The sequence below is a fragment of the Marmota flaviventris genome, chromosome 10 (genome assembly GCF_047511675.1).
Source record: "Marmota flaviventris isolate mMarFla1 chromosome 10, mMarFla1.hap1, whole genome shotgun sequence".
In the NCBI taxonomy this organism is placed as follows: domain Eukaryota; kingdom Metazoa; phylum Chordata; class Mammalia; order Rodentia; family Sciuridae; genus Marmota; species Marmota flaviventris.
This window is the reverse complement of record NC_092507.1, coordinates 37048253-37074337: the sequence shown is the minus strand read 5'-3', so window position 1 is coordinate 37074337 and position 26085 is coordinate 37048253. Positions and strand designations below refer to the sequence as shown.

At 51.6% G+C, this 26085-nt stretch overlaps 1 protein-coding gene across 1 annotated transcript in view; it reads left to right on the top strand.

Moving 5' to 3' along the window:
- Trabd2b (TraB domain containing 2B) overlaps window positions 1–26085 on the top strand; it is a 212254-nt gene that overhangs the window by 152900 nt on the left and 33269 nt on the right. The gene's annotated exons all lie outside the window — the stretch shown is intronic.

The following is a 26085-nucleotide window of genomic DNA, read 5'->3' as shown; positions in this document are numbered from 1 at the left end:
ACATGCTATGGATGCTCGCTTCTGACTTGGGTCTTAGAACTGGAGAATGAGGTCAAGGAGACCAGGATGAGGAAGGGGGGAGCAGGAAGGTGCCATGGACAGGGGAGTAGGTCAGAGAGCAGTAGTGGATTTAAGAGTTGGGAGGAAAGCTTTGGTGCATTTGGTGGAGTCAAAGCTGTCCCCAAAGCTGCTCCTGTAGGTGAATTTGGATTATGAACCCTCTTATAGTATGGAGGTCAAATGTCCACCAAAGGCCCTGTGTTAAAGGCTTGGTTCCCCAGGTTGCACTACAGGGAGGTGTGGAATTGTGTGAAGTGGGGCCTACAGGGAGGAAGTTAAGTCATTGGGTGTGTGCCTTCTAAGGGCACACTGTGAGACCCAAGGCTCTGCCTCTTCTTCTTTTGCTTCCTGACCATGCAGTGAGCAGCTTGTCCCACCACAACGCTCCACTCCTTGCCATCCAGCAACCACAGCAGAAACCTAAAAGCATGAGTCCATCTGGTCATGGACCGGAACCCCTAAATCCATAAGCTAAAATGTATGTTATATCTTTATAAATGAATGAGCACAGGTATATTGTTATACGGATAGAAAGTTGAATAACACAAGCCCCGTTGAGAGTGGCACAAAGTGACATGCCAGCAGTCCCTGCTAGTCAATGCAGGAGCTGAGTTTCAAACTCATGTCCCTGAAGTTCTAGCTTCTGAGCTCTCCTCAGAGCCTGCCCAAGATGAGCCCCACTCCCAGGGGAGGGGGAGATGATGGAGGCTTCTCCTGGGGACCCAGTGGGGCTCTGTAGGCAGCCTCAAAGTCCAGTCCGAAGCCAGCACATTCCTGCGACTTTTCTTTGGAATATTTAAAATTAGCTTCTTGTGACCGCTGGAAAAGCCTGGGTCCCAATGTCCCAGCCTAAGGAATAAGGCAGACACGGGTCCTTTCTGGGTTACCTCGGGCCAGTCATTCTCCCCTCTGAGCCTCAGTCCCCTCTTCCATCACAAACCGTCCCACCCTGCACACGTCCCAGGCTCAGGAGACATCCACTGAGAACACTGTCTTTCAGTCACGATCTGCATCTTCACCGCGGTCGCCCTCACTGTGGGTTGTTGACAGGGACATGCAGCAGGCACCAGGCCAGAGAGGCAGCCTGTTGTAGCTGAGGGACCACAGGAAGAGGACTGGGTCCTGGGCCTGCCTCTGTTGCCTGTTTGCCGTGAGGACCACACTAGGCTTCCCCTGGCGGGTGAGAGTCTGAATTTACTTTTTTAAGAGCCCTAATTTTTAGGATGTGGGTGCTTGATGTTGCGGCTCAGTTTGTCATTGGGTCAAAGTCAGTCTATCTAGAATAGAAAAAGGCCCTAACAAAAAGGGCTCACAACTTTGGCCTCTGGGCACCGGGGCCACAAAAGGGACCCACTTGCTAACACCTCCTCGAACTCCCTGTGAGGCTACAGTAGCTGCCAATCAGGCAGCTGACCTGTGCTGCCACTCACAGTGGCCCTCTAGCACAGGAGGGAATAAGAGGGCAGGAGGGACACATGATTTGGATGCCCTTCACCCCTCCTGGCTGTACTGTCCCTCTATGCCATGGGGCCAAATTACAGTTCATGAACCCTCCACCATTGACCTCTAAGTGACAATGAGACTGTGAGACACTTTGAAGATTTTCGATTCAGGGGTCTGTTTGTGAGGAAGGAGAAGAGTCTGGAAGCCTCATCATAACTCTGGGGTCAGCCAGTGAGTGGGAAAATGCTGTCCTGTTGGTATGGGGGTGCACCTGAACCTTAGAGCCTTAGAGAGAATGAGGGACAAGCTGCCATTTAGGTCGTACCTACGGTGTGGCCCTGTGCTGAGCCCTGAAGTGCCCATTTAGGTTAACGCCTCAGACAAGCCTACAAGGAAGGGCTCATTGTCCCTGAGTTAACACAGGAAACGGAGGCTTCCAGCCCGAGGTCACTGGGATGGAGAGTGGCAGAGCCTGTCTGGTCTTGCTGGGACTCCCTCCTCCTTAAACCGTGGCATCCCACTCACTCGACTGAACCTTGAAGTGGCTGACCCAAGAGGTGATGGGTGGCACAGTGTGACAAAAGCACTTTTAGAACCCCTCCTACTTAAAAGGGCCAGGAGGCAGGATTCATTATGGTCAAAAATGTTGGTGGCCGTCCCTCGCCAGCCCCTCCCACTGTCAGAGCAGTGGTGAGCGGGTGTTCTGACGGTGTTTTCCTAGTGGCCCTTTGTCTTCTCCAGGCTGTGAGACCTTGACCTCAGCACAGGCAGGACAAGCCAAAGGCCTCGAGAATCTACTGGGAGGGAAATGCTTCTGTTAAGCTTCTGGATCCTTCAGGAGCCCCTTTAACCATCTCTGCTCCAAATGTTTCACAGCTCAACAATCTAAGGGCCCCCTATGCAGGACAGAGAGACTGAGAGACTTGTCACGGGTCCCACAGAGATGGTGACTTGGGCACTTGAACCCAGGTGGTCCCAGTGTAGAGCACATGCAGATGCTGAGAAGGCACCTCTTGGTTTGAGAGCTTCTTCAGAGCTGTCTACAGACTTCTCGGACCCATTCATGTTTTCAGAGTCCTGAGCTGGTGGCCTGGGAATTTGCTGGTTGCCTCCTCCATCCCAGAGCCCCACCGGCAACAGGCTACCTTTAGGGAACTTGCTGGGATGGATGGGTGTTAAAGGGACAGGGACATCTGGGTGGCATCCTGAGCAGCCCCAGCAGGGGGCCCTGGAGCAGGCTCCTCCTCCCTACCTGGCTTTATGTGGCACTTGGACCCACTGACAGAGTGGAATGTTGAGGCCTCAGGGTTTCCCCAGCTTTACCCAAGTTCTCACAGCATGTGATATTCACTGCAGAAACAGAGCTCAGGGGCTCTGCCTAAGTACTTTCTGGTGGCTTCTCAAATATTACCTTCCGTAAGAATGGTTCACTAGAGGCGTCTCTTCAACCAAAGCTGTTACACAGCTCCTTGTATTTTGAACACCATGGCTGCTTCTAACTCATCGTGAACACTGCAGACTCTTTTATTCATTCTACATACACGTATCTACAGATGTAAAAGCATTACGTATCACAAGTTACATACAGAGAGAATGAGGGAGACATGTCCCTCATACGTCATACATCATGAGTTAAACCAGAACCAAACTCAGAGGTAAAATTAGAAATGTCCTTTCATCTAAACAGACAGGTATGACTCCTTGGACCACAGTTAAGTCTCTTGTTCCAGCTCCAGCCCAGCCCTTCTGTCCTGGCCTGTGCCATGATGGATGGAGCCTACCACAGGCCACTTCAAGCCAGCTGGGCTGCTTAACTTCAAACTACACATGACCTCTGAGCACAGCTCCAGCAAGTCCGACACCTTACCCACCCCACTGAGAACCTCTAACTGCCAGTGAGTTAGTAAATGTTCATTGAGCATCTACCATCTGTGGGTACCGAGGGCATATGTTGGTAAGCAAACAGACCTGGTCTCCATTCTGTGGGAGACTCTGACCTCTCTCTGTTGAACAGATGAGGAAACCAAGACCAGCGAGGGGTAGGGACTCACCCAGTGCCACATAGCACGTCAGTAGTAGAGGGAGAACCTGAATCCAGGACCCTGACTCCTAGTCTAAAGCCCAGCACACTGTTGCAACCTCAAGAGAGTAAATTTCCCTTAAAGGGGTAGTGCTACATACCAGGAACTCAGCAGTTTCCCCCCCCAACTTAGTGCCCACCCTAAGTGGTAGGGGTAGAGGGGGTGTCTCCTACAAGTATGGACAGTGGTCCCTGAAGTGAGAGTCTCTCTGGGAAGGTTCCGTCTTAAGAGTTGTGCTCAGGAACCCTGTGTTCCTGCCCTTGTAGGGCTTGGCATGCAATCCCAGGGAGCCATGAATTCCTCCAGTGCAAACCTGTAAAGCAAGGATGCTCAATCCAAGGGGGTGTCAGCCAGGTGGAGCCATGACAGGAAAATCATTCAGACAAAGCATAGTTTCCACAGAAGTGTGGAGGCATGAAACAGAATGGCGTCTTGGGGGACTTACGAGTAATAAGTAGATATTTCAGAACCCTGGTGTGGGTGGGGGGAAGGTGACTCTAAAGAAGATATTGGGCTGTGAAGGAGAGGAGGCAGTTGGGAGCCACAGTGGGCTTCACAGCAAGACAGTGAGGTCAGCATTTTACCATAGCAGGTCATCCCAGCAGTATGCTGGTGACAGTTTTCCCCCACCTTAGTGCCCACCCTGAGTGGTAGGGGTAGAGGGGGGTTCCTTCTTCTGATCCCCATGTTCTGTATTTATGAGATGGCTACTGTAAGAACTGGAGATCCAGATTTGTAAGAGTCTTGGGAACTACCAGTGGGTCAGGCTTTCTCCCTGCTCATGTTGTTCTATGCAAAAAAGACATCTAGTCCCTGTTCTTCCCATAGCCCACCATGAAAAAGTCATCGTGTCTCTGAGCCTGAGATCTTGGGTGGCTGTGAATCTTCCTCCAGGGACTTGTGACCAGGAAGAAGACACAGCAAGTCAGGGCCTGTGGGAGCCAGGCTGGCCTCCTCCAGTGGACAGCCGTGCAAATGTGCGTGTGCTGGGTGGTGGGGGCAGGGGTCTGCCCGACTCCAGGAGGGTGTGAGCTGGACTCCCTGGGTCTTTTACAGACTGTTTATGATGTGCCACTGTGGTAACTGCCCATGATTAGCCCATGATTAGCTGCTTCTTGGGCAGCTCGGGGCCTGGGGACAATGGAAGAAAATGGACCAAAAGAAACTATTTAGAGGTCCAGGAACCTTAAACGTCACCCTAAATAATTCATCCTGCACCTGCAACTTAGCCTCTTGATTGTGAGGACATCTTAGTACTCATAGTACTTAGTACATATAGTACTCTGCGTGGGTCCTCTGCTTCCAAACAAATTTGAGATGCGGAATGAATAGGATATGGGCTTGGGATCAGACAGACATGGGTTTGAATTCCACTTCCTCCACCTACCAGGTGAGCTGTGTGTCTGGACACATTGCTGCTATACTGGGCCTCAATTTCCTTATCTGTGAAGTGGGCATGGTGACCCTCTCCACCCACAGGATTGTGTGACGCCAATTAGATTACAGGGCGAAGAGCTCATATGTCACAGTAGTTCAGGATTTAATTTGCAGAACATTGAGCAGAGGCTGAAAATTCTTGTTGCTGAAGGAGTCCCCTCCAGTCCTATCTCTGCAGAATTGGCAGGAATTGGGTTTATGCATCTGTTTTCTAAGATGGAGGACCAGCCAGACATTGTGCTCTCGAAAAAGAGGAGTGAGTGATGTGGGGCTATGGCCTGCCAGGACTCTGGAGCCCCTTCTCTCAGTTGCAACAAACTTTCCAGGGGCTGCCCCCACCCCCTCCACGTAGTCCTTGATTGTATCCGAAGCCTGGGGGATCCTCACCTAAGTCCTCTGTGCCTGGCTCTGTGCCAGGTGATTTCCCTGTGTGTCACTGACTCTCAAATTGACCCTGTGGGGTAGGTATAAGCCACTAGGAGGAAATCCAGGCTCAAGAAGGATAATACAGTCACCATCTTCCCTCCCAGAGCCAGCTTAGGGCCTGGGCCTCTAGACTAAGGACAAACCATTCCTCCAGGCAGAAACCCCTGAAGCTGCCCGCATTAGCAGATTCCTGCGACCCTCCCAGCAGAAAGGAAGTAATGTTCTGCTTCAGTCCTTCAGGGAGCCCTCGCAGGTTGGGGGGACTCCTGGAGACTCAAAAGTCTCATCCCCTACATGGCTTCCCACAGAAGGGGTTCTGAAATCTTCAGAGCTGAAAGAATTGGCAGACTTCGATGTTGGACCTTGGCTCCACCTTGTGAAGACCCAGAGGGTGTGGCTAGAAGGACCTCACGGGTCTCTGCAGTCTGGTCCAACCCGGCTGAAGGCCTCTTGTCTGTCTACAACAAAGCTGTTCTTGTCTTTCTCCTAGAACTCCAGCTCCCCGTGCTCCATCTGCCCCAGCAAATGCACACACCCATCCTCCAGAACCAGGCACATCTACTGAGAAAGGACTTCCCTGAAGCCCAGGGCTAGTAGCTCCCCATCTCCAGGGCAATGCAACAGGGGCCCATGCTCTGGGGCAGGGAGGCCAGGAGGGGCCTGCCTCTGCAGAACTACATCTGGCAGAGCTCTGAGGTCTGCTCCTATGCCCCGAAGGCTTCAGCCCTAGTCAGTGACCCGGGCACGACCCTGCCGGGGTAGCGAGGCCCTCGTTCTCACTTGGAAGTGAAGTCGGAGGACGCACTTTCAGTGCTTTGCTCCAAGAATGTGCTGACACTGCAGCAACTTGGCAGACTTCCCCCCACCCCCTGCTTCTCCTGTGCAGCTACAGAACCTCCCTCTGCCTTCCCAGCCTGCACCAGGTCACCAGATGAGAACCTGTGGCGTGTCAGGGGATGCCTGAGCAAGACCTCGTCACACGGATGGTTCCATTGGTCTGGCCTACGTCTCACTCTGGCTCCCAGAGAAGGAGTCCAGTCCTGGAATGAGGGAACTTCAGGGCAGATGACACCAGGGAGAGTCTCGGAGGGTCTGGATCTAAGGATGTGGCCTCAATGGCTCTCTCTCCATAGGACACTGCGGATGGGGCCACAGCCTTCTCCTGCAAGACCACCTGCACGGGAGATCACTAAGGCACACAAGGGTCTCACCACTGGTCTCCTGACCCTCAGTTGCTGGAAGCAATATGGAGCCATCTTGGGAGAGGAAAAGGCTACAAAGGATATCATAGCTATGTATTACTATTCAACCTTGTGCCTGTTCCCTTGAATTTAAGCTGGGGATCACAGTAGTGTTGTAGGATTAAAAGAGTAAAAAACTGAAAAGTTATAACTTTCATAGCCTGAAAGAAAGACATCCCCATTTTTACGGAGGAAAAAATACCCTCAGAAAGGCCCAGAGTCTAGCCCAAAGCCACCGAGGGAAGGAGGGGGCCAGTGGCAAAGCCGGGATTTGATTCCGCAGCCTGATTTGGCCCCACCTCCCACGGCCTGTGATGAGGAAGCTCAGAGCTCAGTGGGAGGTTGTCTGAAAAGGGGGCCTGAGAGAGCTGAGGTGGTATCTGCACTCCTACAGAACCCCAAAACCAAAGGGGGGCCCAGCTTCTGGGATTCACAGATGCCTGGGCAGAGCAGGGGTGGACAGCATGCTCCCGGAGCCGGCCCACAGGCATGTGGGAGGAAGAGCACCCAGAACCCAGGCAGATTGGTCAGGTGTGTGGGGGGGTGCGGGGGAGAGAAATTGTGTGGGAGAGGAATTATGAATGTGTGTGTGAGTTAGTGAGAAAGTGTGTGCGTGACAGTGTGTGTGCACAACACCTGGGGTCTGCATGCATCTAGGCATGCAGGAGACTGAAACCCAGGGTCTCAGTGGTGAGCACTGGAGTCTGAATGTGACCAGGAGTGTGCTTGATACATGCGCTCCCACGTATCAAGAGAGCGCATGCGCATTGCCCAGTGCTCGGGAGTGGGCAGTGAGGTTAATTACATTTTCCGGTCCACCGAGAATTAATCAGCAGTGCCTCATTGTTCCAACCCTTGTCGAGGGTTTTTCTTCCTCAAATGTCTGCAACCGCTGCTTTTGAAGAGGGATGATGACAGCCTGAAGGGTGTACAAAGAGGGTGAGGAGGCTTGGGGTGGAGGCTGGGGGGCTGGAGGACTGACTGGCACGGGGTGGCTGCTGCCCCCAGTCTCTATAGGCCTTTGCAGATCATAAAGCACAGTTTAGTTTTGGGGACCACTGGCTGATCTCAGACAATTGGGCAGGCTCCTGCTCATGTAAAAAGCACTTTCTAGAAGCTGGAGTAGTCCAGAGATGACGCAGGCTGCTGTGGGAGCACAGAGGTGTGGCACGGCCCTGAGTGCCTGCCTGACAGGGACATTGCCATGGCAACCCCCGCCCTGAGGACAAAGGCAGGTACCTTCCAATCCTGAGGCCTGGGGCCCTTGATTCCTGCTCCCCCAGCCCAGTCCTGGAGCCAAGTCAGGTTCCTACAGGCTCCCACCATGCCTCAAGGAGCCCCAGGCTTTCTGATACCCATTTTTCAGATGAGGACATGCAAAAGTTGAACAGATTTGCCATCAGTGCATCACTGGGCTCTAACCCAGCCCCCTGATAGTGCATGTGATTCTCTGTCCACCTCACCAGTCCCCATCGCACAGAGTCTGGAGCAGAACAGCCACTGGGTGGGCAACTGCTGTCAGGCTTGTTCTCTGCCTAGCACCTTCCTGTAGAAATGACATCCTGAGCACTGCTGGGAGAGCCGAAAGCCCCTGTCAGCCCAGAGCTAAGAACCTGTGTGACTGAGCATCAGGGAGGCTTTCTACCAGAAAGGAACAATGAGGAGGGGAACAAACACCAGGCTAAGGCACCCTTTCCACACACATGCCCTGAGGAGATAAGGACAGGGAGTGTCCAAAGATCCAGGAGGAAGGAAAGAACTGAGGTCAGAACTCCTTGCCACTACCTGTGTGACCTTGGCGATTTGTTCAACCTCTCTGTGCCTTAGTTTTATTATCTCTAAAACTAAAATAATTTCTTTACAGTATTTGGTATGATTAAATAAGATTGTGGGTCTGTGTGTGTGTGTGTGTGTGTGTGTGTATTTTCTCGGTATTTACGAAATGGTATCTGTGAACTTAACATTGTTTTTCCTTCCTGCTGAGGGGTGAGGAGGTTTGAGACTAACAGGATACAATGGCACATGATTCAGAGGACTCAGGGTATGGGGAGCAATGAGGCCAGGCTGGCTGGAGAGGCAGGGAAGATTGGAACAGGGAAACCCAGCAGCCAGGGTGCAGGACCCACCACCCTGCCACTAGCCTGAGAGCTTCATCCACCTCCCCTTTGGGCTTTCTTTCCTGGTACTCAGCTGAGCCTAGGGTGGGCCAAATTCTCACTGACCAACCAGGGAGCAGACAGTTCCCCAGGCATATCCCAAGATCTGTCTAAAAGTATGCTCCCACACTGCATGAACCTGGACACCTCCCTGGCCCTCTCTGAGCTTTGTAAAGTAGGCAGCTGGACTTTGTGGCATGAGCCCCCTGCTGCTAGAAGCATGGAGGGAATGGACTTGCCTAGGAGAATCTGGGGATGGCAATTGGTGATAAAATGCCATAAGTTCATTCAATTGTTCATAAGACACTTATTGATCACATTTTATGTGCTAGGGCTGGAGATATTAGTGAACAAAAATATCCCTGCCCTTCTCCCTCATGCAAGGTCTTACCTTCTAAGACAGAGGATGGGATCAACAATAAATATGATAAACCAGTCACTAACATAGTGTGGGAAAGTGATTAGTGCTGTGGAGAAAGAAAGGCCGAGTACCTGGAGATGGGAGTGCCTGGGGTGGGGGGAGTACCATTTCACATCAGACGTCCAACTGTTCATTACGGGCACCATGTCCTCACCAGGACCAGAATTCCATCTGCCATCAAATTCCAGGATTAGAAATAGTCAGATTGTCCCTCAGCATTGAGAAGGTGAGTTTGGCAAGTAGGGCAGATTTCTCTGCTGTAGCTTCATGGAGAAGTTACCAACCACACAAATTCTCTCCTATAAGAATGTATCCTGGTGTCTGGTCTGCATCCTGGAGGACAGTAACCATGTCCCTGAGTCCTAGAGCAGGGCTAAGCCTGCATAGCCACTCAGAATCCTGTATCTAAAGGTTTGGTCCACATTGTTCTCAAGCAGTGGCCTTGAACCTGAGATGGGGGCAGGAGCCCTTGTCCCCCCAAGTGGGAAATTCTTCCTGGCACCACCTGCCCACAGAAGGAATATCAACCAGCCAGCATCAGACCCTTCATGGACAAACCAAGGGGCGACAGACCCTGCTGTGTTCATCCACAGAGCACCGTGTCCACACACCAGGCCTAGAATTCCATCTGCCGCCAAATTCCAGGGCTGGAAATAATGAGGCAAATTGTCCCTCACCACTGATTAACTTTCAAGTTGCTCTGCTAAACTGGGTGCAGTTGAAGTTTTTAGCAAGTCTCCCGGGGACCCCAGGCGTCTTCAGTTTCAGCCTTGTAAAGAACTGTTAAGATCCAATCAAAATAAATAAAATCAGATCCAGGAAAGTGATGTGTTTGTGACTGCAGACCAAACACTCAGGATATTCATGCAGAAGCCCAGCACCCCACTTTTCGCAGAGATTTCTTATACTAGATTGGCACAGGCCCATGATCTCACAGGCCTCTCCAAAGGCCTAGAAATGTCCTTGTGAGCCTCCTGCCCCTGCAGCAACTGGAGGGGAAATTCAGCCCCATCCCCATGGCTGGCAGGGGGGAGAATCTCATCCATGCACCTAGCCCTGTCACAGCATCTAGAACAGAAAATGCAGGCCCTAGAAACATGATGTAACCGTGAAATTGAACTCCAAAGAAGGCGATGCCAAAGTCAAGGACTGTGAGTGACAAACTGTGTACCCTCATAGCGTCAGAGGCATTAGAACCCCAGCAGGTCAAGTCCGAGGATGTTAAATCCCAACTGAACATCCAACTGGATGACCCAAGGGGTGTCTTTCATCCCACCATCCTGCCACCTTGTGATTCTGGACACACAGAAGAAACCAGTGATGACCAGGACACTTCCTGCCGAGCCAGCCACCCCTCCTCCTGACCTTAAAGACCATTTGATGCTTCCACTGCAATTTTTTAAATGTTTTTTTTTTTTAGTTGTCAATGGACCTTTTTATTTATTTATATGAGGTGCTGAGATTCGAACCCTGTGCCTCACACATGCTAGGCAAGCGCTCTGCCACTGAGCCTCCTCCACTGCAATTTTTAATCAAACCCTGGAAGAAAATCAAAGATACATGAGAGAAAAATCCCATGCAATATGAAGAACCGTGTCCTGGATGCTAAGGTTCAGAGCAGCCCGCAGGGAAGCCCCTGAGAGCTGGGGGCAGCCCCTAGAGAAGGTTGTGGACAGCCCTGGGGTTGGAGAGAAGAGTCCAGGCTGCTGGGAGTGAGGGCTGGAGGCGGGCTGGGAAGCCGGCAGCCGCCCGCTCCACTGGCCTGGCCGCTCTTCCTGGAGCCGTCTTGGTCTGCGGCTGGCTGGCGCCATGTTTCCCTTCGCAGGTTTCCCCAGAGCCCCCACCAGGGTGAGGCCAGCCTCCCTGGCCTGTCCTGCCATGCGGCCGAGGCTGGCCCCGGCCACCACCCCACGCGCCGCCCTGAAAGGCCCCTTGTGCTGCCGCACAGCGCGGTTCTCTTACCTCATAAACGGCTAATTTGTTACATATTTTCTGACGCTGTAAATGGGAGAACAAAGACCTTTTCTCTCTCATATTTTCGTTAAATTATGTTTGTGGGGGAACCTGATCCCCTTCAAAGGGGGGCCGAGGAGCTGGGGTGGAAGCCTCGCTGGCTTGCTGACCTCCCAGGCCTGCTCAGTCCCCAAGGTGGCTGAGGCTGCAGGGCCTGGGTGCTCCTGGCACCCCGAGGGAGGCAGCCAAGGGCCAGGGGTCGGCCCTCAGCTCAGCACAGCAGATGCAGTCTCAGAAGCAGGTGGAGGAGGTGGGCTCCTTCAGGGATCTCACTGTACAGTCAACCCCTGTCCCTGCATCTAGATGTGTATGAAATATGCCAGGAGCGAGGAGGTGGGGACAAGAAGTCTCACAACTGAGAATCCAGTGGGAACAGCTCCATTTCAGAGACCCCTGTAACCCTGAGGTTCTGATCCATGTCTGGGCTTTGCCCGGCTCTCCTCCACATCTGGGCTCCCAATACACCCCTGCCACCCTCTTATACAAAAGCATATTCATTAGATTTGACCCAGGGGATAGGTAGGACATGGCCTCCAGAGGTGCTCCACTAGGGCTGGCTGCTCAAGGGTGTCTACTGGGCATGCAATCCTCTCCTACCCTCCTTCCCATATTTCCTTCCTCCATTCCTTTCTTCCTTCTGGTGAGTGGCTGCAAGTGGCAGGCCCTGCACCAGATACCATGAGTAAAGTAGACACGGTCCCCACCCTTGTCATATCTGCACAGAAGGTGGTGAGAGATTGGTACATGACTAAAATTACCAGTATGTCTTCAGGCACCCACCACTTACCTGCTGGGTGACCTCAGGCCATTCATTTCACCACTCTGGCTGTGCCGCCTTTGCCTCATTGGTAAAAATGGGGATTAAATGGGAACTACCTCACAGTGTTGTCAAGGCTTAAATGAAACAATACTTGTGATGAACTGTTCATAGTGCCTGGCATAGAACCATGATCCGTGGTAGTTAATGTTCTTACTAAAATGAGCAGACATTAAACAAATATTAACTACATGCATGTATGAAGATAAACTTATGATTACTTGAAATGAAGAAGACAGGATAAAGGAGAGCCTTGAAGGATTCACCTGAGCTGATCTGGGGGCCACAGAAGGAGTTTCCAGGAGGTGAGATGGGAGGAGAGGCTGGGAGAGGCATAGCTGGCAGGAGGACTAGTGTGTGCAGAGACCCTGAGGCAGGAGAAAAATAGCACGTAAAAAAAAAATGTAAAGCAGCATGTGAAGGTAATAAAAAATGCAGAGTAGGGAGAACAGGAGCAGGATGAGTCCAAGGAGAGAGGCAGGGGATGCTGGGAGCCATGTAGAAGAAGTTCATTGTTATTCCTGGAGCAGAGGAGAGCCATGAAGGATATAAGCTGGGGAGTGTCATGGTTTTACTTATGATTTTTAAAGATTGAACCCACATAGCATCCTCCTTCTCTGTTCAGCACAGAACTGGTGGGCCCTACGCCAGCTCAGGGCTAATCAGGATCTGAGATGCAGCCTCAGGGCCTGAGGTCAGGTGTACAGTGCTTCTAGCAGCAAAGAAAAATACAAGCAAAAGGGAGAGGGGGGAGCGAGGTGAAGTTGTAGACACAGACCCAGCAGGGGCCAGATCACAGGGCCTGGCCAGCCAGTGGAGAGTGATCCATGGGGCTCGTTGGTGTTGGGAAGCAGGAAACTGGGTGGCATTAACCCTGGTCCCTCCCAGAGCCTTACAGAGGATCTGGCGGGCATAAGCACAGGTTAGCCACACATGTGAATGTGAGTTGTGGTTAGGCCCTTCTGTGGCTGCAGGGACACACAGCACAGTCTGCGTTCCTGTCCTGAACCTATCTCTGTGTCTCTTGCACGCGTTATGTACACACATGTTCCTGCTCAGCCCTCAGTCACTTAGAGTCCTGGATATCCCTGGACGGATAGAAGCTCTGTTCTGTGGCTGTGCTTCCCTGTCACAGGAGCCCAGGGAAAGGGAAGACACACGCAGGCTGGAGCTGGGGAACGGGGAGGTTCCAGGTAGAGCAAGGGGGATGCTATGGACAGGTTGGGGCCAGTAAGGATGCCAGGTCTCAGTGGCAGGCTCAGACAGGGCAGTGGAAGGCCAACGTGCACCCAAGGCCTCACGAGAAGATCTGCGTAGGAAGCCAAGAGGCTGGGGCAGCCCTCCCCTCTAACCATGGAGGGTCCTGGAAGCAGATTGGATCCTTTAACCAGCAGCTTCAGGGGTCCTTGGCCTTGCACTCATCCTGCCCTCTCAGGGCGGACCTGCACAGCAAGGCAGCCTTGGATAGCACCGAGGATTCCCATTTGCAGTGTAAGCAGATCTTCCTTCATCCAAAATGTGTCGACTCCTCTGTGTTCTTTTCCCAAGACTAAGGCTCAGATTTCAGTTTCACATTCTTTTGCCTTGGGTCTAAAAACATTTCCCCTTTCTGTGGTAGGGGGAAGGAGGGGGCCAAGGCACAGGAGACACTAGCTGACCAAGTGGAGCAGACAGATACCTCACTGCTGCCTTAGTCTGCATCTGCTGGCTTGCTGTGTGGCCTTGGACACCTTCCTTTCCTCTCTCAGACTCAATGTCCTCTCTGCACCGTGAGGAACCCCATGTAGGATCTGAGGACCTGCCTTCCCCTGAGAATTTCTTGGTAGTGCCAGTCTCCAATGCTCCCATCTGCCAGGAAGTGTCTCCTGTGGCTTCAAACAGGCAAAAAATAGAAGTTGGAACTGCACTCTAGTTTTTTCTGTAAGGCCAAGTTCCACGCAGCTGTCTCCTTTGATACACCCTAGTGAGTGTGTCTGCTCCCCGGTCTGGCAGCACATGGGGTCTCCGACTGTGCCATGAGCCTTCTCTCCTTCCTGCCTCCCTGGTTCTCCTTCTTTGTTCATCCGCTCCCCTGAGAGGGCCCAAGGATTTCTGAAGAGGAGGAGGAGAAAGTGAGACTCATCCTCGAACACTGGGGAAGGAGCAAGGGGCAGTGATGGGCAGTGGGAGAGCCTCAGTTCCCAGAGTTGGGACGTGGAAAACATCCAAGCCAGGAAAGATTCGGATCCTTCCTGCCCCTAAGTTGCTCACACATCCCCCGAGGCTGGCCAGGGCAGGGCTTCCTCACCTCTCCTGGCCCTTTTAATCCTTTTCCACACAGCAGCCAGAGGGCAGCTTCGAAGTCCAAAGCCCAGCTGGTCATTCCCTGTGTGATAACTTCAGTGGCTTCCCATTGTCCAGCAGATAAAATCTGAGCCCTGGATCTGCCACTGCCCCTGCACCAGTTCCAGCCCATGTGCTGCACTCCAGTCAGGGGGAAATCATTGCCATGCCCGTGAACTTGCCAGTTTCACCCAGTCTCCCCTCCTTCCTGCAATTCCTTTTATCTTCTGCGTGGCAAATGTATGCTCCCACAAGGCATCCCTGGAGTTATCTCCCTTGGAAGTCCTATTTGTGGTCCCTCTTAATTCTGCTGAGCTCCAATAGCACCTTGTCCTTCCCCTTGGTCCCAGCCTTTAACAAAGAGCTGCACCTTTGCAGCAAGTCTTCCCTGAAGACCCCCCTCCCTTGCTCTGCCCCACACCTGACCCGAGTCCTCAAGGATAGAAGAGGTACTGATTTGGTGCCTGTCCCCAGAACCAGCACAGGGCCTGAAAACTGAGGATTGACTACATATCCAGTCTACACATGCTGAACTCTGGCCCCTCTTTGGAACATGTGCAGCAGAGCCTTCCAGAAACCACAGAACACTTAGGAAACAGAAGTGTGTATATGTATATATGTGTGTGGGGCGGGGGTGTGGTATGTGTGTGTTTGTGTTTGGTGTGTGTGTGTGTTCATCCCAAGGAGGGATGATAAATGCTTTATGAGGTTTGCAGAATGTTAATCTCAAGCAGGCAGGACAAATACTATTCTCCCCACTTGACATATGAGTAAGCTGAGGTCCAGGGAGGAGCAAGGCCCTTCTCATGTTCCCACAGCACATCACTGAAAAAGCCAGAGCAAGAACATCATACAGCTTATGTATAGCAGTGTCAGGTTTGGAGCTGGGTCAGATTCCTGCCCTTTCTGCTGTCATTTGTCCCTGGAGTACTTGGTCATTGTGGCTTAGCAAACAAATGCAGAGGTATATTACCATTCGTCTCAGCAATACTTAGTGCTCACAAAGTCACCTCCTCTCACCCTCGGCCATCCGAAGGTGCCCACGCCAATCAGGTCTTGCTTGGCCTCTGCCCAGGACCAAGGCATAGCAGAGGACCCTCCTCCCACACCCCCTCCTCCCCTCTGCAAATTGGTAATTGCTGTGTGGTCAGACCAGAGGAATTAGGCAGGCCCTCTAGGAATTTCATACTGATTTTGCACATGAAAATGGAGACTTGCCTTTTGAAGTCTAGGCAGCTGTGTCAGCAATGCAGGAAAAATAAAAATAGCATGTTTCAAGCCAATGGAAGCAGCAGTTTAATAACAATAATGATGATGATGTCGTGGCTACTATTGACAGATGGCCTCCCATGTAGACCAGTCCCTTCCTAGGTCTCAATCAGATCATCTCTGTTTCCCCATCTATTTCAGCTCCCACAGGTGATTTATGCGTCATCTGAAGAGCAGGTAGAGAAGGGCTGTGTGTGCTGGGTAGGTCGAGACTTATGAGGCTGAAAACCCTTCACTATGATCCCCTCCAGGCCTGACCTAAGACGCATCCTTAAACACACCTTGCACATCTGCACCCCTCTCCCATGAACACCCCTCTACACCTCATTAATCTGCCTCAGTTTAGCTTGAAGCCTCTATTTTTTCAACAATGCCTAGGCTGGATCAGAACCCCCACTTACCCACCAGAGGCCTCCAAGCCCTGTTTTGCTTCTATTGCCAGCCTATCGCTTCTCATTATAATTACCTGTTCTTTTCCTCTCCTCCTTGAATTTGCTCCAAGCTTTATAACTGAGAATAGGTTGGTCTAGATGCCTCTCTGGGACTTTCCAATACATGTTGTACCCTTTTCCCTGTGTGCAGAGTGTATTCAGTTTAAGAGGTCAGGGGTGGTTACTGGAGAACAGCAGGAACAGAAGCAAGGAGAGCATGATGGTTAGGTGGGCAGAGCCATGGCCCCGGGCAAGAAGCCCAACCATGGGGAAGTGTGGGATGTCGCTTACTTCCCTGAGCCTTGGACTCCTTTCCTGGAAAATGGGGCAAATATTACCCACCTCACAGGGCCGCCATAAAAATAATTATCAAGTCTCCATGTACAAAGTGCCTAGAACCATAGACCATTTAAGCCCTAAGAGGGGCAAGACTTCCAGAGCTGAGAGGCTCTCCCACATCTCATTTCTCAAAAGGACCTTGTCCCAGAGAAGGTCCCCAAGCTCATCTAGGTCTCAGGTCTCCCTTGGACCTATCTGTGCTGAAAGTTGAAAACCTGGGGACCCCTTCTTCTCCAGTAGGGCAGTCTTGGTGTGCACTCCTTTCCTGGAGACCCCTGGCCTCCAGGACAGCCCCAGCCATCAGCCTCTCTGCCCAGCAGAATGCTACTCTCATCATGTGGGTGGCTCTGGATTTATGAGCATTTCCTGGCAAGACTTGAAGGACAGAGAGGAACACTGGAATCTTTAAGGGTGGTCTCTGGATGGAGCAACCAGGCATCCAGAGAAAAGGAAAGAAAGCTCCGTGAGTCAGTCCTCCCGATGCCGCCCAGGAAAGCACCGGGCCTCCCAGCCCCACCACAGGCTGGAGAAGGATGTGGCCAGCTCCACTGTGTCCCCCTGGTGGATTCCACGGCGCAGAGGGTGTCTGTGCTGAAAGCTAAGGCAGTGGCTCTTTGGTAGTGGCTGGTAGCTGGGAATGTTGGGGGGAGGGAGACAGTCTCCCAGCTTCGCCCCTGCCCCCTGGATTCCAGCACGCCTCAGCTTACACTCCCATCACTTCCCATCTGACAGGGGAAGCCCTGGGGTCCTACACACCCACCCCCACCACCCGCCTCACCATAACCGCCAGGCCTTGTGCTGGGACTTCAGTGCTTGCCTCTGTGGAGCCACCCCCCCACACTGGCCTCCTGCCCTGGGCTGAGCCAACATCACTGGGCTCCCCCTTATCCAGAGTTCACAGGAAGGCACTGGCAGACCAGTGGGCAGGAGGGAAAGAAAGTTGGGATATGTCTTGTGCCCACCCACGCCCTGCTCCCCTCCTGGGTGAGCGGGTGAGCACTGCGAGCCAGGCCTGGGCCTCATAGCAGCCTTGGTTCTGGCTGCTCTCGGGTCCCTGCTCTCTCCTCTTCCCCTAAAGGTTTAGGAGCCTCCTGCTGTAGAGCCTCCTGCTGCTGCTGCTGCTTCTCTGCCTGCACCTTTGTGACTATTCCCATCCCTCGGCGCCCTCCATTCGCTCCTTGCATTTCCTAATCTTCAGACCCATCAGGCCTGTTCTGCTTCAGGGCCTTTGAACCCACAGTTCCCTCTGCCCAGCTGCTCTTCTCTCAGGTCTCCACAGGCCTTTCCTCATGGAGGCCTTACCTGGACATCTAATGTAAAATGTCAACTCCCAACACACACACACACACACACACACACACACACACACATCTGTCCCACCCCTACTCTCTCCCCAGCCTCATTTCCTCCTTAGCAACCATCCTTCTCTAACCTACTAGTTTGGTTGTTGTGCTGATTGTCAGTTCTCTCCTAATGAGATGAAGTCTCCCTAAGGGCAGGGATCTTGATGTGTTGTCTTTTCTGCTGTAGCTCTAGTTCCCATAACAGCACCTGATAGCTTAGTGCTCAATAAATATTTACTCAATGAATGTGTAAATGGGTCCTTTGAAAGTAGGTGAATCAAGGCCCCAGGAAGGGAAATGACTTACCCAGGGCTTCATAGTGAAGAGTCAGTTGTGGGCTACATGTCTGGTCCCCGTCCCACCTAGAGGCAGGCCCTGAGTCCAGGAAACTTTGTGTTTATTTGGATGCCTGCTGCTCAGTAGCCTAGTGTACAGAGATAGGAGTCTATGCCGGAAGCCTGGAAGTCTCAGGACTCTGAGCAGGAAGCCGGGAGCAGTCGGCATTGCTTTGGTGCTGTCAATGGGGCACGGAGAATAAATAAATAAATTGTAGCCACAGCCCCAGTAAGTGTCCCCCAAGCCAGAGAAGGCTTCCTGTGAGGCGGAACTGCCCTCTACCCCCTACCCAGGGTGCTGACAGATTAGTCTGGCCCAGAGTTCAGGGCTGAGCTCTGCTCAGCTCTGTGCCATGAGACACACTCAGTCCTGATGGGGAACTGCTCAGGTGAGGGTCTGGGAGGGTCTGGGAGGGTCCTGGAGTGGGTGACTCACCCAGCTTTTCAGTCATTTGTTTACTTATGCACTGGTCCTACAAGTGTCTTTCCAGCATCATTTTGTTTGTGTCTGGCACTGTGTCCCCTCCGAGGGAATGGTCAAGACCAAGGCTGATGATGTGCCTGACTTCGGAGCACGCAAGGCAGCAAGAAACAGTACCAAGATGGGGGTACTGTAACCTGGCAAGGGTCAGGCACTTGGGATCCCAGTCCAGGGCTCTGGGAAGACCTCTAATCCAAGGGGAGTGCAGGCTGGTGGGGAGAGGGACGGCTCCAGGCAGAGAGGACCATACAGGAAGTCCTGGATCTGGGACAGAGTAAAAACAACAGCGAGGCCACGCACCAGGTGGGGCTTGGCAAGGGTGCCCTCTTTGCCCTCCTCGTGTGTCAGCTCAGGCAGTACCCCAGGCTCTAACACCCTGCCCCGCTTCCCGTCTGACCATTCAAGACCTGGGCCTCACAGACAGGCCCCTACATGTCTGTTCCTGCCTGTCCTTCCCACCAGTGGTAGTGTAGAGAGGCTTGGCAGGTTGGACTCAGAGAGAGCAGAGGGAGCCCAGGACCTGCCAGCTGCCCCTGGCTTTGATTCCCAGTTCTAGTTCTTCAGGGTGAGACCTTTAGCAAGTGGCTTCACCACCCTCAAAGGCCTCCATTTCCTGGCTTGTTGTATAGGGATAACAGTCCTTATCTAGGATTGTGGTGGGAGATGGTTTCTCAATGTCTCTGCAGTGGCCTGTGTAGTCTGGTGGTCACTTCTAACCTCATCCCCATCACTCGACCTGTGTACTCAGCTCCAGCTACTGTAGCCTCTGCTTCTCCTCACATTAGCCCAAGATCTTTACACCTGTTGGTCCCCCTTCTCTCACCAGTCCCTGCCCCCTTTCCTGCTTGATTTTATTTCAATGACACCTTCTATATTAATTCTCCTAATAAATGAAACCAGTGGGATGTGCATATGCACGTACCTCTCTGTGCGACTGTATGTACCATCATCATGTATCACTTAAAGAACATGTTCTGAGAAATAAGGGATTTCATCAGTGTGCCTCCAGCACAGTGTAGACCTGCACAGACCTGGACGGCATGGCCTACTACACACCTAGGTAAATGGTAAAGCCTATTACGCCCAGGCTACAAAGCTTCTTTGAAGGAGGTCATACTTTTTCTTCTAAGACCATCAAGTGATTGGCTGAGTCCCACCTACATTATGGAGAATAATCTGCTCTCCTCAAAGTCTACTGATTTATATGTCAGTCTCATCTAAAAAAATACTTGCATGGAAACATCCAGAAAATTGATGGAAGAAAATCTGGGACTATGACTCAGCCAAGCTGAAACATAAAAGGAACCATCACATCTGCCCCCTCGTGAACTTGGTACCCATCCAGGTCTCCTTGAACCATACCTAATCTTAAATAACAAGTTTGCACTTCTGCCTCACAGGACGTGGCTGTTTTGTATGTGTACAACCAAAAATGCACAACCCCTCCCCAGAAGAGGGTACAAAATACTGGCACACATTTATCCTTCTCCTTGATATCCCATAAATTAAATACTCTGACAATACATATGATGTAAAGTTAACATTACGGAAACATTGTGGCATAAATTCAATATGTATGTTCACGATAAGGGGATAAGAGGGAAGGGAAGAAAGCAAAGATATTTGAGAGTGGTATACACACACAATACACACATGATGACCTTCTGGTCAACTGTGGACTGCAAATATGAGCATGGCCTCATAAGATTGCAATGGATGCCTGGCAGGTATGAGGCCCTGGGTTCAATTCTCAGTATAAGGAAAAAAACAAAAAGATTATAATGGAATCAAATTTCCCGTTTTCACCATACCTTTCCTATGCTCAGATAACAAATACTTACATTGTGTTGCAATTGCCCACAGATTCACTACAGTAATGCTATACAGCTTCATAGCCTGGGTGTAATAGGCTTTACCATTCACCTAGGTGTGTAGTAGGCTTTGCTGTCCAGGTATGTTCAGGTCTACACTGTGCTTACACTCACACATGTACACAAATATATTCATAACAAATTAAGGACGGATCCTCATGAGAGTTACAGTCCCCGTTTCTGGACCTGATCACCCATGGCAATAGCTAATGTTCACAGCCACCTTCGTCTTCAACTACTTATACACTCCCTACCCCCTTTGTTCTGAAGCTCCCTTCCTGGAAGGTCTGGGCCAGGACTGGGGTATTGAATCTAATTGCAGGGCATGGTGGTGCTGACGGCCTGAAGCTCACCTGTATTTCAGATACTCTGCTTTGCTCCACATGGAGGAGAGGACCTGTGCTCCTTGGGGTTCAGGATCCACACCCCAGCCAGCTCCATCACTCTCCTCCTGGTCTATGGACCCAGAGGCATGAGATCCAGGAGGCCACCTTAATCCTCTGCTCAGGGTAGTCATCTCTGTGTCTCTAACAGGCTGTATTTTAAGATGTTACTGGTAATGGTTCTTATTCTGTTCACCAGCCCTGTGTCCAGCAGGGAAGCTCTGGGAGAGCAGGCCTTTCTGTCAACTTTGTCGCTGGCTAACTCCCAGGCACCTAAATCTGCCTGGCTCAGGAGAGCTGCTTAGTGAGTGTGGCTGAGGGGCTGGGGGCTTGTTCTGGGATCCTCCGGTGCCCCAGCAAGGGTTAGCAGTGTTCTCAGCCCACCTGAGACCCCTAGCCTGAGAGCCAGGTCTTTCCCAGGGCCCAGGGTCCAAACCTCCTTCCTAACAAAGTAAGTCCTGCCACTTTCTTCTCAGATAACATTGCTGGGCCATCAAGTCAGCATAGGCCTTGGGCCCACCATTCCAGATCACCCAGAACTGTTTACAGGACGACTCTGGAAGAATAAACCTGTCCCACCCTCCTGGCGCCTGCCGCACTCTTTCCGAGGCCCGCACTTGAAGACATATTTAAATTCCAGGCCTACACAGCAAATGCCGTGGGCCACCTTAAACCCAGCGAGCCCTGGCAAGGGAGGGGGCTGTGGGGATGAACCAGGGCTCTTGGAGGCCAGGGATCTTGGTGGCTGGGCCTCCGCACAGCCTTCCAGTGGGAGTGAGGCAGCTCTGGCCCAGTGTTTGTTATTCCATGTCAAAACCTTATCATAAACATTATCCTCAAGTGGGCCACCGAGGCTCTGGGTGAGGAAGGTTTGTTATTCTAAGGTGGCCAAGAGCAGAAAGTATGGAAGCTTGCAAATCTGAGCAGCGCCAGGCTGAGGAATTCAGGGTGACTGGGAAGGAGGCAGAAGTTAGGCTGGCACTTCATCCTAAAGCTTGTACCTGTATCACCCTTACCATGATTGCCAGAGGCCTGTCTGCCCTCAAAAAGAGCTCCATGTGGTCAGAGACCCAGCCCACTTTGTCCCCCAAACTCAGATTCCAAATGGAAGGAGCTGAAAGCCAATGTTTGTTGAAGGAATGAATAAGTGCAGCTTCTCTCTGTTAGAAGCACCAAGAGTGCTCATGGAGGAAGACTTGGTGCTTTGAAGTCCTGGTTGTGGGAACCTGGTGTGGAAACAGAGAAGTGTAATTTGAAACCCAGTTTTCCTCTACAACTGTGTGTCCTTGGACCTGTCACTCCCATCTGCTTCTTTCATTTCCCATCTGTCAATAGGGACACCATTCCTGATGGCTTCCTGCACCAGCACCCGACCCCAAATCAGCAGAGAGAGGCCCCAGTGGGCAGTGGTTAACTAAGAGGACAGGTTCCAGGCTGACCTGAACACCCGCCTCACCTCTCTCCAAATCTGTCTCCTTGGCAAAGTGCTTAACATCTCTTTGCTGCAGTTCTTTTTATTTTTATTTTTAAATTCTTACCTCTGAGTTCCTGTAAAGATTAAATAATTAGTTAGCTTAGGAAGTTCCTCACTTGTAGTAAGTGATCAATAAACCTAGGGAATCCTAGTAATGAATGGATGAAGATTTCTTTATAAATCATAAAAGCAGAGTGGGAGGAGCAATGCCCCAGGAGCAGCATTCTTCTGGTGTCCCCTCAGTGTTTGCCATGGGTGACCTGGAGATTCAGAGTCAACAGACAGGCAGGAAAAGGGATAATTCAGTGGGACATGTGCCACTGCAAGAGTCTGTGGACAGGAATCTGTGAGAGGCACCAAATCCCACCAAGGTGGCAGAGTTGGGGATGTCAAAGCTCCCCCGCCCTCCAACTGCGATACCATAGGGACACATCTTAAATCCCCCAGCCTTGGCTTTTCCATTTCTAACCCAGCAATAACAAATATTACTGGTTATTTCACAAGGATTCAGAAAGAAATGAGTATTGCTGGACAGAAACTGTGCCAGTGGACGTCTGGAACTCCTGCCTCAGTCACATGGTCCAGGGCACTACAAAGAGTCCTAGGTTAGGAGTCAGGGTGCACAGGGTTGAGCCCACTGGGCCCCAGCTCACTTGTGACCTTGAGAAAGCCCCATCCTACCTCTTCCAGGACGCTGTCTCCTCTCCTCTTTTAAATGATGAGGGCATAGGATAAGATTCTCAAACTTGACTTCCAGGTACCTGGGGGAGTCCCTGCTTTGTGGGGGCATTGAGCTGGCAGGACTTCAGGCTCTGCTCTGCCTCTCTTACATCAGCCATCAAAGTTTCCATTTTTATCTACTCTACATTTGGAGTTCCAAGGAAGGTTCATTTTGGAAAACAACAAAAAAAGGATTCCATGGCTAAAAAAGGTTTGAAAACCCTCTGGACCAGATGACCTCTTGGGACCCTCCCAGCTCCAAGCTGGGAAGGCTTGAGTTGAACTATTTTCTTCTAAGTTTTATTTAACAAACACATATTCAGCACTTACTCCGTGCCAGGGCTGTTCTTAACACCCTGCAGATTGTAATACACTTAATCCACTAGAACACCTCCCAGCTGCATGAGGGCCACATACATGATTACAGAAGGGACTCCGTGAGACAAGCAGGGGCCAAGGGAGCCATTTCCCCTCCAGCCGGGTCTTCTGGCGCCTAGGCCGATGACCTCACCGCAGGTCAGGTGGCGCCTTGGCTGGGCTGTTCTGAGCAGCAGCAGGCAGGTGTGTGCAGCGGCTGGGTGTGGTCACAGGAAGTCTGTGTGTCCCAGGCCCTCAGAGGAGGGGAGCGGATCAGCTCGACACGGACACTTTCATCCAAGGCATGTGACCTGTGGGAGGAAGTGCCTGTTGCCTTAGCAATGTCCACAGTAACAAGGCCACTGCCTCCTGTAATCTATCCCCAGCCACCATGCTGCCATCGACACCCTGTACCAGATGGCTGCAGATCAGATTTCAGTGGTGGCAGCCCGAGCCTAGGGACCTGAAGAGGGCCTGGAGGTAGGGGAGTCTGACCTCATCTCCAGCCAGCTCATTAGGGGGAGCAGCCTGGGCTGCTGCTTCTCACACCGTCCAGCTCTCCTGCCCAGCCATTAGCAAAACTGGGAGGGGACCGGTGAAGGTGATCTCATGAGCACAGGCCTGGCCCTGCTGCCTGTGTCAGCACTTTGGCCAGGCCACAGGTACCTATTTCAGCAGCTTTTCTTGCTCAGATTATGTGTCTTGGTGAGAACTTGCAGCATGTGGTAGAGTGATAGAGGCCTCCAGGTTGTTCTTAAGGCCTTAGCTGGCATCCTTGCACTACCATAAGAGGTGTCAAGATACTAAAGAAAAAAGGGGTGACATCCTTCCTTTACTAGGCACAGTGCTGAGCACTGAGATTCAAAGATGAATGAGATGCAATCGCTTTGAGATGCAATCGCTATCTTCAAGAAGTTTGTGGCCTACTGAGAGGATCTGGCAGTTAAACACAATGGCAATCTGATGTCCACACCAAGGGGGAAGGAAGCATGGCATATCAAACATCATCACCACAGTTATGCCTAGAAACAATGGCATTTCCTGTTCATGTGGCTGAGTCAGTTGAGGCTGTGCTCTGCTGATCTTGCTGGGCTCTCCTGTCTGGGATTCGGCTGATTTAGGGTGGCCTGGCTGGACCACTCTGCCCTATGTGTCTCTCATCCCTCATTGTACTGGCCTGGGCTGCTCTCAGGGTGATGACAGAGGGACAGGAGCAGTAGCAGCAGCAGAAGCACTCTAGTGCTTTGCTTTGGTACTTCATTTGTAGCGGTTACTGGCGTGCATTGGCCGGAGAGAGTCCAGAGTCAGAAAGGGAGGGGGCTACAAAGTTCCATGGAGAAGGGCATGGACATTGGAAGGGGTCAAGATCTGGGGCCATTAATCCTTCAGTTTACTACTCACAGAGACGATGGGAGCCAAAGGTCCAGATTACTACCTTGGAAACTACTGAAGAGCTAGCCCTTGAACCTGAGGGCAGGAAAGCTTTCAGCAAAAAAGAGAAGGAAGGAGGCCATCAGAATTTAGCTTTTAACAAAAATAAAAGAAAAGGAAAGAAAGAAAACAAACAAAACAAATAAGAAAAACCATGGGATGGACTGGGAGGGGAGGGAACTGCTGGAAGAGGCTATTGCAATAGACCCAGTGAGAGATGCTGGGGCCTGAATGGGTGTGGGCCAAGAGCCCGGGGTCTTGTCATCTAAAGCATTGTGCAGAACAGAATGAGCTGGCCATGGGGACGGAACACACAGCCTGAGGCTTGGAGAGCAGTGGGGACAGGAGATCTGAGATCACCTCTTGATATTTGCTTGGGAATTGCAATGAGTTTTTCTCTTCATCTTTCCTAAATAACCGAATAATAATCAGGCGTCTCCCACCCATTGATCAAAGGAGTGTGGGATACGTAGTCCAGTGATGCTGGCTCCAGCTCCAGCCATGTGAGGAAGAGCCCTCCCCTCCCTGGGTCTTAGTGTCCCTGCCTAAAATGATGGCACCAAACTAGACAATCTATCAAGGACCTTTGCACCCCAGTATTCATGTTCCATGAGAGCCCTGATCCACAGATGCCACAGGCAGTGGGACTACTCAGGAAGTGCCCAGGGACACTGTTCAAAACACAAAGATTCTGATTCCAGAGGGCCTGACCTGGGTATCTGATTTTTGCATAGCATTCCAAGTGACACTGATAACTGGCAGGTCTGGCTGGGCATAACTGTGGCCCCAGGGATAGGCATGTTGGCCTAGAGGACAGCAGCTCTTGTGAACATGCCTGCTGCTATGAGTGTGGACCAGATTTTGAGGACCGAGTTCCTGGGGCCTCCCCTGGATGAGTTACACTTCCAAAGAAGGTGGTCATCCTGTTGGGTTTTGACATCTTAACAGACGTATTTGTTTTGCTTTGTTTGGATGGTCTTAGTTACAAAATGTGCTAGAACACTTCTAAGGACAGGAACACAAAAGGAATTCAGAGATAAACTCACCTAAAATTCCAAACCCAGGCAAGCACAGTCTTCATCCTGCCCTGTCATCAAATAAGATATTGAAACCTAGAGCAGGAGGGGACGGGTGTGAGCAGAGAGCTAGAGATGAGCAGGCTGACCATGCTCAGAGCAGCGGGCGGGAAGCAGGAGGTATGGAAATATCTCCTGAGCCCCCTGGTGCTAGGTGC